Genomic DNA, 13,983 nt, shown 5'->3' on the forward strand with positions numbered 1-13,983 from the left:
GAAAGTGGACCAAGTCCAATAGCCATGTAATTTAGATTACATATGAATAAAGATAGATGTTTTTTTTACAAAATTATGCATTGATGAAACTGTAAAGTTAATGTGTGAGTCAAAACTCGGACGATCAAAATTTGTAAAGAAACTTAGAGGGATCCAAAATTTCTACGGTTTATCGCAAGAACACAAAAATCAAAAGAGGATTTTATTGCTGTGAAAAGTGTTTAGTCTTATTGCTTAGAGTTGCAAAAGTTATATAATGAATTGTTTACAACGATTATTTTTACAGAGACTATGAACTGTCTAGCCGAGAATCTCTCTCCGAGATTCTAAAATTTTTCTTATTCCTTCGTGCGGCCACCACTTCAACTCTACGCTTAGTATAAACACCATGTTTCCTTAAATGCGCTTTGGCTCAACCCGTTTACATTTCTCGTCTCCCGGCTCGGCCTGCCAAGCTGTTATTGGGCTCGGCTCTACTTGATATTTCATGGCCCATGGCGACTTGATGTTGAGACATGGCTCGGCCTGCCAAGCTGTTACTGGGCTCGGCTCTACTTGATATTTCATGGCCCATGGCGAATTGATGTTGAGACATGGCTCGGCCCAGGTAGTCCATGATACAGCTCTCCCAAACTAAAGCCACAATTCGGTTTGGTTTGGCTATTCCGGGCGAATCCTTGATCGGGCTCGGTTTGCTTGCAACAGATGGGCTTGACAAAGCCCAGTCCTGATACTTAGGCTCCGATTGGCAAAAACACTTTTAAAACTATAGAGGCTTTAGAGAAAATTAAAAATCTTAAAAGCCATTAACTAACCAAATCAGATTTTATTGGTTTAAAAGGTTTTAAAGTCAAAAAACTGTTCCTAAATTTTCTCACAGTCTTCTCTCTCTATTTTTTCACATGATCGACACTTTTTTTTTTAAAGCCCAAATTTGTGGCTTTTATTTTTTTTTTAAGTTACAGCCATTTTTTTGACAGCCAAAGTTTTAACAGTTACAGTTTAAAATTAAAGTTTAAAGCAACAGTCCTTCCCAATCAGATCCTTAGTCATTTTTCAGGAGTTAAATTCGATGGGGTGAAACAACTCCAACAGTTAACATTTCAACTATACGAAAAATATAAAATCCAATGAATTAAATAAAACTATATATTAAAAGAATATAAAAATGAGAAGAAAAAAGAGCGTAAAGGAAACATAACCAAAAGAAAACAAATTTTGGACGATTAATGAGGAATTTAAATGTAAGAGCCATGGAACAACTCAAATATCTATTTATTTTTGCTTAAGAGACACAGCTAAAATATGTCAAAACCAAAAACAGATATACAATTAACAAAACATTCCCAAATATGTCCACGCTAAAAACAGAGATACAGTTAACAAAAAAAACAAATAATTGGTTATATATATGTGTATATATATATATATATATATATTAAAAAAATACAATCATGGCATTTCAATCATTCAATGAAAGTACTAATCTCATCGCTTAAAATTTTCACGTACCCTTTACGATATAAAAAATATAGTATATAGTTAGGATTTGAAAAGCTTTCACACAGTTTGGGAATTTCTTTGTATAATGTGGTTGGATTCGATTATGTAGAAGATCGTCTACGACACAACACATTGTATAAAGTTTTTGAATCCTATGTATAGTGGGGAAGTCTTAACAGTAAAGTAGAGATAAGTAGTACGACATTGGTTTAGTTTTTTAAAAAGTCTATTCCTCTTTTATGACTGATTCAATCTTTACACACATCACGGTTGTTTTCAAAACTTTTGCTAAGCTTTTTATTTTTATTTTGTCAGAGCCAATTTTATCAGCTTAAGACAAATTAGTAGGTGTAAACAACAGTAAGATTTTTTATGCATGCCCACCACTCATATTATATTGTTCTTAAGCAAAAGGACTTCCACCAAAGATTATAATATATAAAGTTGATAACCAAAATATCTTGGTGAAGGATTTTATTGGGTCTTGAATCACTTTCATGATTTAGTAGCTTTTATTTCGTTGATACTAATCTATTTTTAATCTCTGTTCATATGTCTTAGTGCATGTTTTTGTTTCTTTGAATATGTGTGATTAGTTTTATTATCGGCATTGGTCTAGGTAGATTAGGGTGATTTAGATTTGGTTAACGCTGCTACCTTTTAGGAATATTTAGGAAATATTAACTAAGGTGATTTAGAAAATATATTAGTCCACTTTAGTTAACATATGCCGTTGTGCTTGTTTGAATTTTTAGCACCATTAACCAACTAATATTCACCCTTGTCATTGACATTAGCCCAAAAGTCCATTCTCATTTCATATATCTACATATTTTTTAGTTATTTGTTTCTTTGTTTAATTTTTGTTTGCATTTTGCTTGGTTTTCAAATCCACTTATCTTATTAATCTAAACTATTAGGTTTCTTAAATTTTGGATAGATATAACTTTTCTTGTGGTTCGACCCTTAGTTTACTCACGACATACCTTTTTCACTTGGGGTAGTTTAAGCTTCAAAAATGGAACACTCACAGTTTGAAAGAAGTCTCCAAACAAAAGACATTTGGTTGAGTTTTGGTAGAACTACACATGGCTTAAAAGAAGTTTTTAGACAAAACATTTTCGATCAGATTTCAGTAACAGCACCCACAACTAAAAAGAAGTCTTCAAACAAAAAAAACTTTTGGTAGCAGTACCCACGACCTGAAAGAAAGTCTTCTGAGAAAAGGCTTTCGTTCAGGTTTCTATCCCGGCTTGAAAGAAGTCTTCGGACAAGTGGCTTTTTGTAGAAAACAGTACACACTTTTTAAAAGAAATCTTCAAACTAGAAATGCTTTCAATCGGGTTTAAATAATAGTACCCACGGCTTTAAAAAACTCTACAGACAAAAGGTTTTCAGTTGGGTTTCGGTAACAGTTGCCACTGTTTAAAAGAAATCTTCCGACAAAAAAATTTCAGTCAGGTTTGGTAACAATTCGCACAACTTTAAAGAAGTATTCAGACCAAAAACTTTTGATGGGGTATCAGTATCAGTGACACTGTAACAGTAGTCAGTACCCACAACCTGAAAGAAGTCTTTAGACAAAAGTCTTTAGACAAAAGTCTTGCATTCGGGTTTAGGTAGCAGTACAAACAGTACGATGATGTTCTCAAATTTTTAATCCCTGAAATAGTCCTGCAAGTACACAACAATTGCAGTAGTATTTAGGAGTCGATTCACTAAAGACCAGATAGGTACACTACAAATTTGTGAGAATAAATCAAGTTAAAACAAAAATATGGTGTTTGTTATTGTAATAGAATGATAGAAAAGAATAAGAAGTATATAAATAACAATGTACATAAATAAAGGAATACATTAAGCAATAGAAAAGTTGTAAAGATACATGACACTAAATGTAAGGAATGAGGCTCAATCGTATATTCACAATGATCAAAGGGTACACATATATATACAAGATAATGAATATTCTGGAAGAAGATATTTTAGGGAAGAGAATATCGGTATTCAAAACAGAGGATTGATAGAATCCTTTACACGCTGATATACTCATATTTTGTCAAGTTTAGGATTGCATTTTTGTCCAAATATTGAGTCTCATGTATACATTTAGGTAGTTTTACATATATTTGTCTTTGCTTTTGTCTTTAGTTAGGAATTACATTAGGTCCTAGAGAGTTTTGCACTTTTGGAGTGTTTACAGGTCATTTGGGGCTAATTGGGAGCAATTGGGACAAAAGCCGTGGAGAGACCATCACCTTATGTGCATCAGACTCGGACAAGTGTTATGGAGCCGACAATCCCTCAAATTTATCACCTGAGAAGGAGGACTTGAACCAGTATTCAGCCTCTGTAGTCTTCATACCGAATCAAGAGGGTCGAGTCTAGTTTCCAGAAAACTTGAGATCGTCCTATTTGGAGTTGTGAGCTAAACGTTACGGCGATAAGAAGCAGTACATGTCACGGAGCGGATAAAGGACCAAAGCAACGCGCATCAAAGAACCGGTGGAACGGAGCCCTTTCTGACGTCACCTGAACCCAAAGTTGGAGATGATCGAGTCCCGGTCCCAGAACAGGTCGAATCATTGGATTTGGAGTCGTGAAATGAGAGTTAAGCTCACCGGAAGATACACCTGTCTCGCAACAGTTTCAGGACCGACCCGATGAGCTCCGAATATTGAGAAGGAAGATGCGCTTCCAGACCGATTCAGTCTACAGGTGCATCATGAAGATTTGAGATATTTTAGTTCTCTTTCCAATGCAGTTGAAATCATGCCATTTGGATCCATATCCTGGAAGTTACTCTCCCCTGAATGCAAAGTGGTCCGAGAAGGCTTAGGTTGTGCGATACGGTACTGCGACTTGATTAACTCGCACCCATGAACATTCAACGCTCTGGAAACAAGTTGAGACTTTAGAGATGAGTGTAAGGAGACTCTTAGAAAGGTAGAGACTTCCAGAATCAAATTTGAGTAAGTCCACAATGCTGTGCGAGATAGACCTGCGAGTTGGACATGAAGTAGAACCATGTAGCACATGTGTTCGCAAATTACACCGACTTGGGCATGCGACTTGGACAAGGAAGTGACCATATCGCACACCAGCCACCAGACCCATCTGAGCCGGGTCAGTACCCAGTTTTTCCTGGGCTGATCCGGCCCAAAACCCTTGTTATATATAGTTATTTTTGGGAAAAACCCCAGGGGACATCTCATTTTTCTCTCTTAGTTTCCCTTGCCTCTTTGGTGTAAAACCCAGATTTTGGGAAGAGATATCACGTCTTGAATCATTATAGGCTGTTTCTTTTCCTTTTATTTCCATCATTCAAAGCTTCTAATTATGATTAACATCACATCTTGCAAATGATTAAGTGTGTTAATCATGATTAGTGAGTAGTTCTTTCATAAGGTCTTAGATAGGTAGATTAGGGTGCAAAGATGTTAGATTAGGGAGTTTAAGAGTTAGATCATGCATCTTCCATTCTCTAATTAGCTATTCTTAAGGCTAGATCCTTGAACATCACTTGGGTCTAGAACATAGGCATTTCATGCACCAAAAGTGTTTGATGAAATGCCTGAACCAAGCTAATTAGAGGTTTATGCATCAAGACCATGAAAATGATTCTTTTGTATGTGAATGACATATTAGAACTGATGTTTAATGCTCATTGATTCATATTTGTCAAATGGGAATTTGGTATGAAAGTGGATTAGTGTAGAGGTTAATACCTTCATGAGAGGATTAATCTAATGCTGAGTTCTAAGTTGAATGACTTTGTGTGATTATTGGTTCATTAGCTCCCTGGTTTAGCATTGATGCACCCTAATCCAATATCCTGTCTAAGGCCTTAGTTTCATCATATTGCATACATCATCATTTTGTTATTTGCTTGTCTTTGTATGCTTTGTTTATCATTGTTATCTTCTCTTAATATTGTTTAGTTTCTTGTTCTAATCATTAGTTCAAACCAAACCTCATTTGTTTGCTTGAATTAAGAATCAGTTCATATAGTCTAGTGTCTAGCTTCCACATTCTTGGATTGACACCCTTTATACTACTTTGACAAGGGGATTGGTAGCCATTAAGAGCCTAAAAACTCTTGTCTATCAATTGGCGCTGTTGCCAAATTGTGGATTGTTTAGCATTAGTCTTTGATCTGTTCTTGAGATCAAGTTTTTACCTTTTTTTTTACTGATTACTTTTCAAGTTCTGTCTTTGTTTTCAGGTTTATGATCACAAGAAGCCAAGCAAGAAGACAAAGAGAAAGAGCAGTTCACTTGGAAAGGTTAGGAATGATGGATCAGCAAGTTGGAAATGAGCATCAGGCTCAAGAAGCTGATCACGGTCAAAGAGCTGGTAATGGGATTGGAATTCAAGTTCAACAGGCTCAGGTCCATCGGGGACATGCTCAGGGTAACCAGAACCAAGACCGACCTCAAGTTAACCAGCCACAACCCTTCCCCAACCCACCCATACGTCATCAGCCACCACCAGCCTTTGTTGGTGAGAATGACCGAGCTTATGCACACCAGTATGGAGCAGGAATCAGGCCACCTCCTGTCCAAAACAACAACTTTGAGGTGAAGGCCTCTTTGATCAATATGGTTCAGAATCAGAAGTTCCATGGCTTACCTATGGAGGATCCCTTGGAGCATCTGGATCAGTTTGACAGAGTTTGTGATCTCACTAAGATCAATGGGGTATCTGAAGACAGCTTCAAACTGAGATTGTTCCCATTCAGCCTTGGAGATAAGGCACATCAGTGGGAAAAGAACCTCCCAAGAGGATCCATCAACACATGGGAGCAGTGCAAGATTGCCTTTCTATCCAAGTTTTTCTCAAGCTCAAGGACAGCAAAGCTAAGGAACCAGATTTCCAGCTTCACTCAACATTCTAATGAGACCTTTGGAGAAGCTTTGGACAGGTTTAGAAGCTACACAAATCAGTGTCCACATCATGGCTTTTCAGAAGCCTCTCTCCTTAGCACTCTGTATAGAGGAGCTGTTCCCAAAATCCGGAATCAGTTGGACACAGCATCAAATGGGAATTTCTTGGCAAAAGAAATCACTGCAGCCATGGAACTTGTTGAGAACTTAGCCATGAGCCAAGACACCTATGGAGAAGACTTTGATAGAGCCAAAAGATGTGAGGACTCTAGTACCCAACAAAGGTTGGAAGAGAAGATCAAAGAGCTGCATATCAAGCTCGACAAAGCCCTGGTTTCCACTCAAAAGCCTATACACTATGTAGGTGAGTCTCAAGAGAGGAGTTGCTTTGAGAACATCAATGAAGTGGGCCTTACACAAGAAGAGCTGAACTACATAGGTAATCAGAACAAGTTTCAGGGTTACAACAACTTCAACAAGAACCAGAACTTGTCTTATAGAAGCACCAATGTAGCCAATCCCCAAGATCAAGTATACCCTCCCCAACAAGGTCAACAAAGCTTTGCTCAAAAGAATCAGTTCCAAGGTAACTTCCAAGGTCAACAAGCTTTTCAGCAGCCAACAGCTCAGCCACAAGGGAACAGCTTCAATAACCAACTCAGCTTCCAGCAACAAAGGCCACCACCTCCTAGTTTTGCCCCACCACCTGTTCAACAAAGTCCTGATTTCAATGTTGTTCTCCAACAGCTCTTAATAGGACAACAAAAGATGGTATCCGACCTGGAGACACTAGGAGCTGAAATAAAGGCTATTAAAAAGAACAAGGGCATCTGCACTTTTGAACCACAAGTCTCTCTTCCTGGTAAAGCTCTTCAAAACTCAAAAGATTACTGCAATGTCATCTACTGCAATGATGACCATTCAGCTGCTGTGCAAGAAATAGAAGACCTTCTCTATGGTCAAGTCTCTAGTGAACCTGCACAAACTCATGTGGATGAGAATGCCATTATAGAAGATTTCATGGGCTTCTTATATGAACTCAATGAGGACATTGAGAATGAAAGTGTGGGGGCAGCTGGTTTAGTTTTTTCTGTTCAGCAAGGGAATGCTTCAAGGTCTATTGCAACAACAGAGCTGCCAACTGGTCAAGCAAAGCCAACAGATAGTGCCTCCACCTCTGAATCAACTCAGATGAAGCCCACCTCCCTCCCAAAGCTAGGTAACCCAGGGAAGTTCACCATCTCTTGCACTCTTGGAAACTTTAAAGTGGAGAATGCTTTGTGTGTTTCAGGCTCAAGTGTTAGTATAATGTCTAAGGACATGATGGAGAAGCTAAAGGTCAAGTCTATAACTTCCTACCCTTCTTCTATCACCTTTGGAGATTCCTACTCCAAGAAACCATATGAGTTTTTGGAAAATTATCCACTACAGTTTGGTGAATGCATAATTCCCACTCATTTTGTGATCATGAAGATGAAGAAGACCAAAGAACTCCCCCTATTGCTTGGAACTTCATTTCTCAACACCACTGGTGCAATGATTGACTTTGATACTCAAAGAGTGGTGCTTTCAAAGGTGGATAAGGATGTCTTTTACCCTGTTACACCCCCTTTGGCTGAATTTTGTGGATCAGTTGTTCAAGAGATAGAACCCCCTAAGGTACTTGAGATGAAGTATGTGGGCACTGCTGGAGTTCTAGATGGATCCCAATCTTTTTCAGATTTGGAAAAGGAGAGAGACACTCACCCCAATAGTTACAAGTATGAGAATGGAGGGTCATTGATCAGAGAAGAAGACATCTTGCTCTCATGGTCTCCTACACTTAGTGATCTAAGGATGATTAACACCAAGAGTGATGGCTCAGCATCAGAAGACAAGAGTATTGAACCTGCTATTTCTTCCCAAGACTTTGATCTCACTCCTTGGGTTGATTTCTCACACCTACTTGGTCTTGCGAGTTATTCACCTAGCAGCAAAAGATTTGAGCAAGAAAAATGCTAAGTGTTGCTGTTCTGCGAGTTGGGTCTGCGAGTTGGATGCATGAGAGACCAAGCCGCACTAATGTTCGCTGTTTACACCGGCTTGGGTTTGCGAGACAGACCAAAAGGAGACCAGGCCGCACACCAGGAGAAAGAGTCAAAGGCGTTTAAGGATGGATAAGTGCGAGATGAGCATGTGGCTTAAACAAAGGAGGAACCAAGTAGCAGGAACACTCGCTGTTTACACCTACTTGGTCCTGCGAGTTGATTCAATAGGATGCCAGGCCGCACACTGAGAAGAAGCAAACAGGTCGTCCAAGGTTTAAAAAGTGCGACTTGGACGTGCGAGATGGTTCAGAGTCTGCCCAGGCCGCATAAACGTTCGCGGATTCCACCGAGTTGGACATGCGGGTCATCAGGAGATCAGGCCAGGTCGCAGCATAGAAGAAGAGGCCAGGACGTGAAAGAGAGAGAGTTTTGTGCGACTTGGGCATGCGAGACAGGAAGGTGATGGTCCCAAGTCGCACAGATACTCGCCGAACACACCGGGTTAAGTCTGCGAGTTGGTCCAAGACAAGTTCATGTCGCACAACGGAGTTCAGGCCAAGCAAAACCCATCTCCAGTGATGTCTAGCCTCATCTGGTGCAGATACTCACCCCACCTTTGCATAAAAACCGTACCAGGTATCACTCCAAACACTTGTAATGAGCATTCACAATTTTTCATTTGTCATTTGCATTTTGAATTTGATTTTTCCTCTTTCTCATGCTTTTATAACACAGGGGACTGTGTTATTTAAGTGTTGGGGAGGGGTTTGTGTTTACTAATCATGTTTCCTCTTGTTCTTATTTTGATTTGCATCTTGAGTCTGCATCTAAGTGCATATAAAAACCAAAAAAAAACAAAAAAACAAAATCGAAGAATAAAAAAAAAAATTTTCACAAAAAAATGTTCATTCTAGTTGCATTTCACATTTTTAAGATTGAGTCTAGTTGCATCATATAGGTTGCATTGTGCATGGGAGTAATGATAGGTTTTTTCCTTGAGAGTAAATCACTTTGAGAATTTGGATTAAATATGCTTGTGAAATGATTTCTGTGCTTGCAAGGCTTGAAATGGTTTGAATCTGAGAAGCAAGTTTGAATTGAACTCAACTCTAATAAGTGAAAACCTTGAACTTGACTTGAAATTATCTTGTGATGCATTGTTTGAATAAGCTTGTGGATACCTATATTCATATTTGAGCTAGAATCCTGTTTTTACCACCCTCTTCTTTAGCTCAAATAGCTAAGTCCACATCTGGATCAGTTTTCCTCACCCTGAACCCATCCTTCTTTCAAACCAAATGTTTGTGTGTGATTGAAAGGCCACCTTGGATCAAATTTAGCAGAAAGTGTTAGGTTTAGAGCGACAAGGGCAAGACTCATTGAGTGTTAAGTTCCATCATCACGGAGCTGAGAGATTTGGTGAGAAATAAGTGTGGGGGAATACTTGTTGGTGAGTGGAAAAAGGAGAGATGAGTGGAAAAAGGAGAGTGGTGAAAACTAGGGGATAGAAAAAAAAGAAAAGAAATCAGTCTTGAAGTTTTGAGTCAAAGAAAGTGAGCTCTAGTGTTTTGAAAAGACAAAGTCTAGCCTCAAAGTGAAAAGAAAAGAAAAGAAGCCCAAGAGCTCAAATGTTTTAAAAGGAAAGAAAAAGAGGCTAAAGGTTACAAAAGAAAGTGAAAAAGAGCTATGTAAAGTTTGAACTCCAAGACTTGAGTGTGAAAATGAAAAGTGAGTCCCCTAGTGAGAGGAAAATGAGTGTGGAAAGTGAGGTTCTTGAGAGGTTGAGCAAGTGAGAAAGCTTTGAGTAGAGTGTGGGGTGGGATGAGTCCTTGCCCTTGTATGCATAGGTTGATTTTTACCTTTAGCATTCTGCCAAAGTTTGATCATTCATAGAGAGATCCCCTTGCTGCATTGAACCCACTCAGGCACTGATGAGATCATTTTAGTCTCACCCTAGCCAAACTTTGCTTGTTTGAACATTGCATCATTTGATCCACTTGGTAAAGAGCTTAATGAATATCAAAGAGTTGAGGAATAGGAGAACTTGTGGAGATTACTGTTGAGTTTATACATCAGAGTATGGTCTTGCATTGCATATTGAGCATGAACTTGAAGTCTCTTAGTGGTCACTTCTCTCTCTCAAAGGAAATATGAAATCCCATGCATTCAACCTCTCTCTCTAATTTGTTCTTGTTTGCTTGAGGACAAGCAAAGGAAAAGTGTGGGGGAGTTGATATACTCATATTTTGTCATGTTTAGGATTGCATTTTTGTCCAAATATTGAGTCTCATGCATACATTTAGGTAGTTTTACATATATTTGTCTTTGCTTTTGTCTTTAGTTAGGAATTGCATTAGGTCCTAGAGAGTTTTGCACTTTTGGAGTGTTTACAGGTCATTTGGGGCTAATTGGGAGCAATTGGGACAAAATCCGTGGAGAGACCATCACCTTATGTGCATCAGACTCGGACAAGTGTTATGGAGCCGACAATCCCTCAACTTTATCACCTGAGTAGGAGGACTTGCACCAAGATTCAGCCTCTGTAGTCTTCATACCGAATCAAGAGGGTCGAGTTTAGTTTCCAGAACACTTGAGATCGTCCTATTTGAAGTTGTGAGTTGAAAGTGACGGCGATAAGAAGTAGTACATGTCTCGGAGCGGATAAAGGACCAAAGCAACGCGCATCAAAGAACCGGATGAACGGAGCCCTTGCCGACGTCACCTGAACCCGAACACTTCACCAAAGTTGGAGATGATCGAGTCCCGGTCCTAGAACAGGTCGATTCATTGGATTTGGAGTCGTGAAATGAGAGTTAAGCTCACCGGAAGATACACCTGTCTCGCGACAGTTTCAGGACTGACCCGATGAGCTCCGAAGATTGAGAAGGAAGATGCGCTTCCAGACCGATTCAGTCTACAGGTCCATCATAAAGATTTGATATATTTTAATTCTATTTCCAATGCAGTTGAAATTATGCCATTTGGATCCATATCCTGGAAGTTACTCTCCCCTGAATGCAAAAGAGTCCGAGAAGGCTTAGGTTGTGCGATGCGGTACTGCGACTTGATTAACTCGCACCCATGAACGTTCAACGCTCTGGAAACAAGTTGAGACTTTAGAGATGAGTGTAAGGAGACTCTGAGAAAGGTAGAGACTTCCAGAATCAAATTTGAGTACGTCCACAATGCTGCGCGAGATAGACCTGCGAGTTGGACATGAAGTGGAACCATGTAGCACATGTGCTCGCAAATTACACCGACTTGGGCATGCGACTTGGGCAAGGAAGTTACCCTCTCGCACACCAGCCACCAGACCCATCTGAGCCGGGTCAGTACCCAGTTTGTCCTGGGCTGACCCGGCCCAAAACCCTTGTTATATATAGTTTTTTTTGGGAAAAACCCCAGGGGACATCTCATTTTTCTCTCTTAGTTTCATAAGGTCTTAGATAGGTAGATTAGGGTGCAAAGATGTTAGATTAGGGAGTTTAGGAGTTAGATCATGCATCTTCCATTCTCTAATTAGCTATTCTTAAGGCTAGATCCTTGAACATCACTTGGGTCTAGATCATAGGCATTTCATGCACCAAAAGTGTTTGATGAAATGCCTGAATCAAGCTAATTAGAGGTTTATGCATCAAGACCATGAAAATGATTGTTTTGTGTGGGAATGACATATTAGAACTGATGTTTAATGCTCATTGATTCATTTTTCTCAAATGGGAATTTGGTATGAAAGTGGATTAGTGTAGAGGTTAATACCTTCATGAGAGGATTAATCTAATGCTGAGTTCTAAGTTGAATGACTTTGTGTGATTATTGGTTCATTAGCTCCCTGATTTAGCATTGATGCACCCTAATCCAATATCCTGTCTAAGGCCTTAGTTTCATCATATTGCATACATCATCATTTTGTTATTTGCTTGTCTTTGTTTGCTTTGTTTATCATTGTTATCTTCTCTTAATATTGTTTAGTTTCTTGTTCTAATCATTAGTTCAAACCAAACCTCATTTGTTTGCTTGAATTAAGAATCAGTTCATATAGTCTAGTGTCTAGCTTCCACATTCTTGGATTGACACCCTTTATACTACTTTGACAAGGGGATTGGTAGCCCTTAAGAGCCTAAAAACTCTTGTCTATAACACGCCCCCTCAAGATGGAGGGGCGGTAGAGACTCCAATCTTGGACCGTAAGTTGATGTATTGTGCGCTTGGAAGTGGTTTAGTGAGAGCATCCGCGAGTTGATCGGCTGTGTGAACATGAGATACCCGTAGGATTCCTTGCTGAATTTGGCCTCGGATGTAGTGGTAATCGAGAGCAACGTGTTTCATTCGTGAGTGAAAAACTGGGTTTGCACAGAGAAAGGTTGCCCCGAAATTGTCGCAGTAGATGACAGGCTGAGATGAAAGCTTGATTCCGAGCTCTGTAAGAAGATTGCATATCCACCGTAATTCAGAAGATGTATTTGCGACGGACCTGTATTTGGCCTCGGTGGATGACCGTGCGACGCTCCTCTGTTTCTTAGAGGACCAGGAGACTGGAGTGCTGACGAGGTAGACAATGTGAGCATTGATAGAGATGTAGTCGTCTTTGTCGCCGGCCCAGTCTGCATCGGAGAATGCGTGAAGCAGAAGCTTATTATTTGCAGCAAAGTGAATTCCATGAGTTGATGTGCCTGCTATACATATTAATGGATATGATTTTAATAAGATTTTCTTTTGAACCCAAAACATGATTGTGTAATTATTCCACTTTTGTGGCTCAGATCAATATGCTTTAACAACTTAATAAACCTAACTTTAGATGATAATTACAAAAAGAAAGCACGCATTACTTCATTCAAGGTAAGCTTGTTCCCAATACTTCACAACTCAATTTTTGATGGTTGCGACGTATTTCTCACCAAATACTAGAGCAAACAATCTAACAAGGTTTTGGAATATAAATTAACTTCAAATCATTCACTGATCACTCCCGCATTTAGAAAGTAAAGGTGAAGAATAATAAGATAAACACTTTCAAAAAGAATTTGATATCAAATTAACATGTTATACACTTACTGAAACCTATTACCTAACAAGTTACTAGTTACTACTCAGACATAGTGATGATGAACATAGCTTTATCAAACCAAAAATCATTGAATAAAGGTGAAAAACTTCTCTTTGAATGTCTTGGAACCAAAAACTGTGAAATGAATTAAAGGTTGTCGTTTTTGTGTCTTAGGTATGTTTGATGTGATTGTTCTTAGGTACAAGAGGCTAAAAACTATTTAAATTAAATCTAAATTAATATCTGGTTATTTTTTTTGTCAACATTTTATTTTTGGAAAGCCCAAGGACGAATACAGAAAATGCTTGAAAGCCCACTAAAAGCCCAATACAATAACAAAATCAACAAAAAAATAAAAATGATACACGTTAAAAAAACATGTTGTTAAAAAGAAAAACAAGGGCACATGGCAACACGGGAGAGGACAAGCTGCATCACCATCGAAAACTCTATCGATGGCCCGGCGGTTTTCTCACCACCAATCACCAACAAATCTCTGGCACCATCTGAAGGCTCT

At 39.0% G+C, this 13,983-nt stretch overlaps 1 non-coding gene across 1 annotated transcript; it reads right to left on the reverse strand.

The window, feature by feature from the left end:
• Window positions 1–6,359: 6,359 nt before the first annotated feature.
• On the reverse strand, window positions 6,360–6,466 carry LOC112085721. Its single transcript, XR_002899020.1, has one exon. It is a non-coding gene; the product is annotated as a small nucleolar RNA R71 (small nucleolar RNA).
• Between the last annotated feature and the right edge of the window lie 7,517 nt (window positions 6,467–13,983).

Source organism: Eutrema salsugineum, unplaced genomic scaffold, assembly GCF_000478725.1.
Source record: "Eutrema salsugineum unplaced genomic scaffold, Eutsalg1_0 scaffold_3, whole genome shotgun sequence".
Taxonomy (NCBI): domain Eukaryota; kingdom Viridiplantae; phylum Streptophyta; class Magnoliopsida; order Brassicales; family Brassicaceae; genus Eutrema; species Eutrema salsugineum.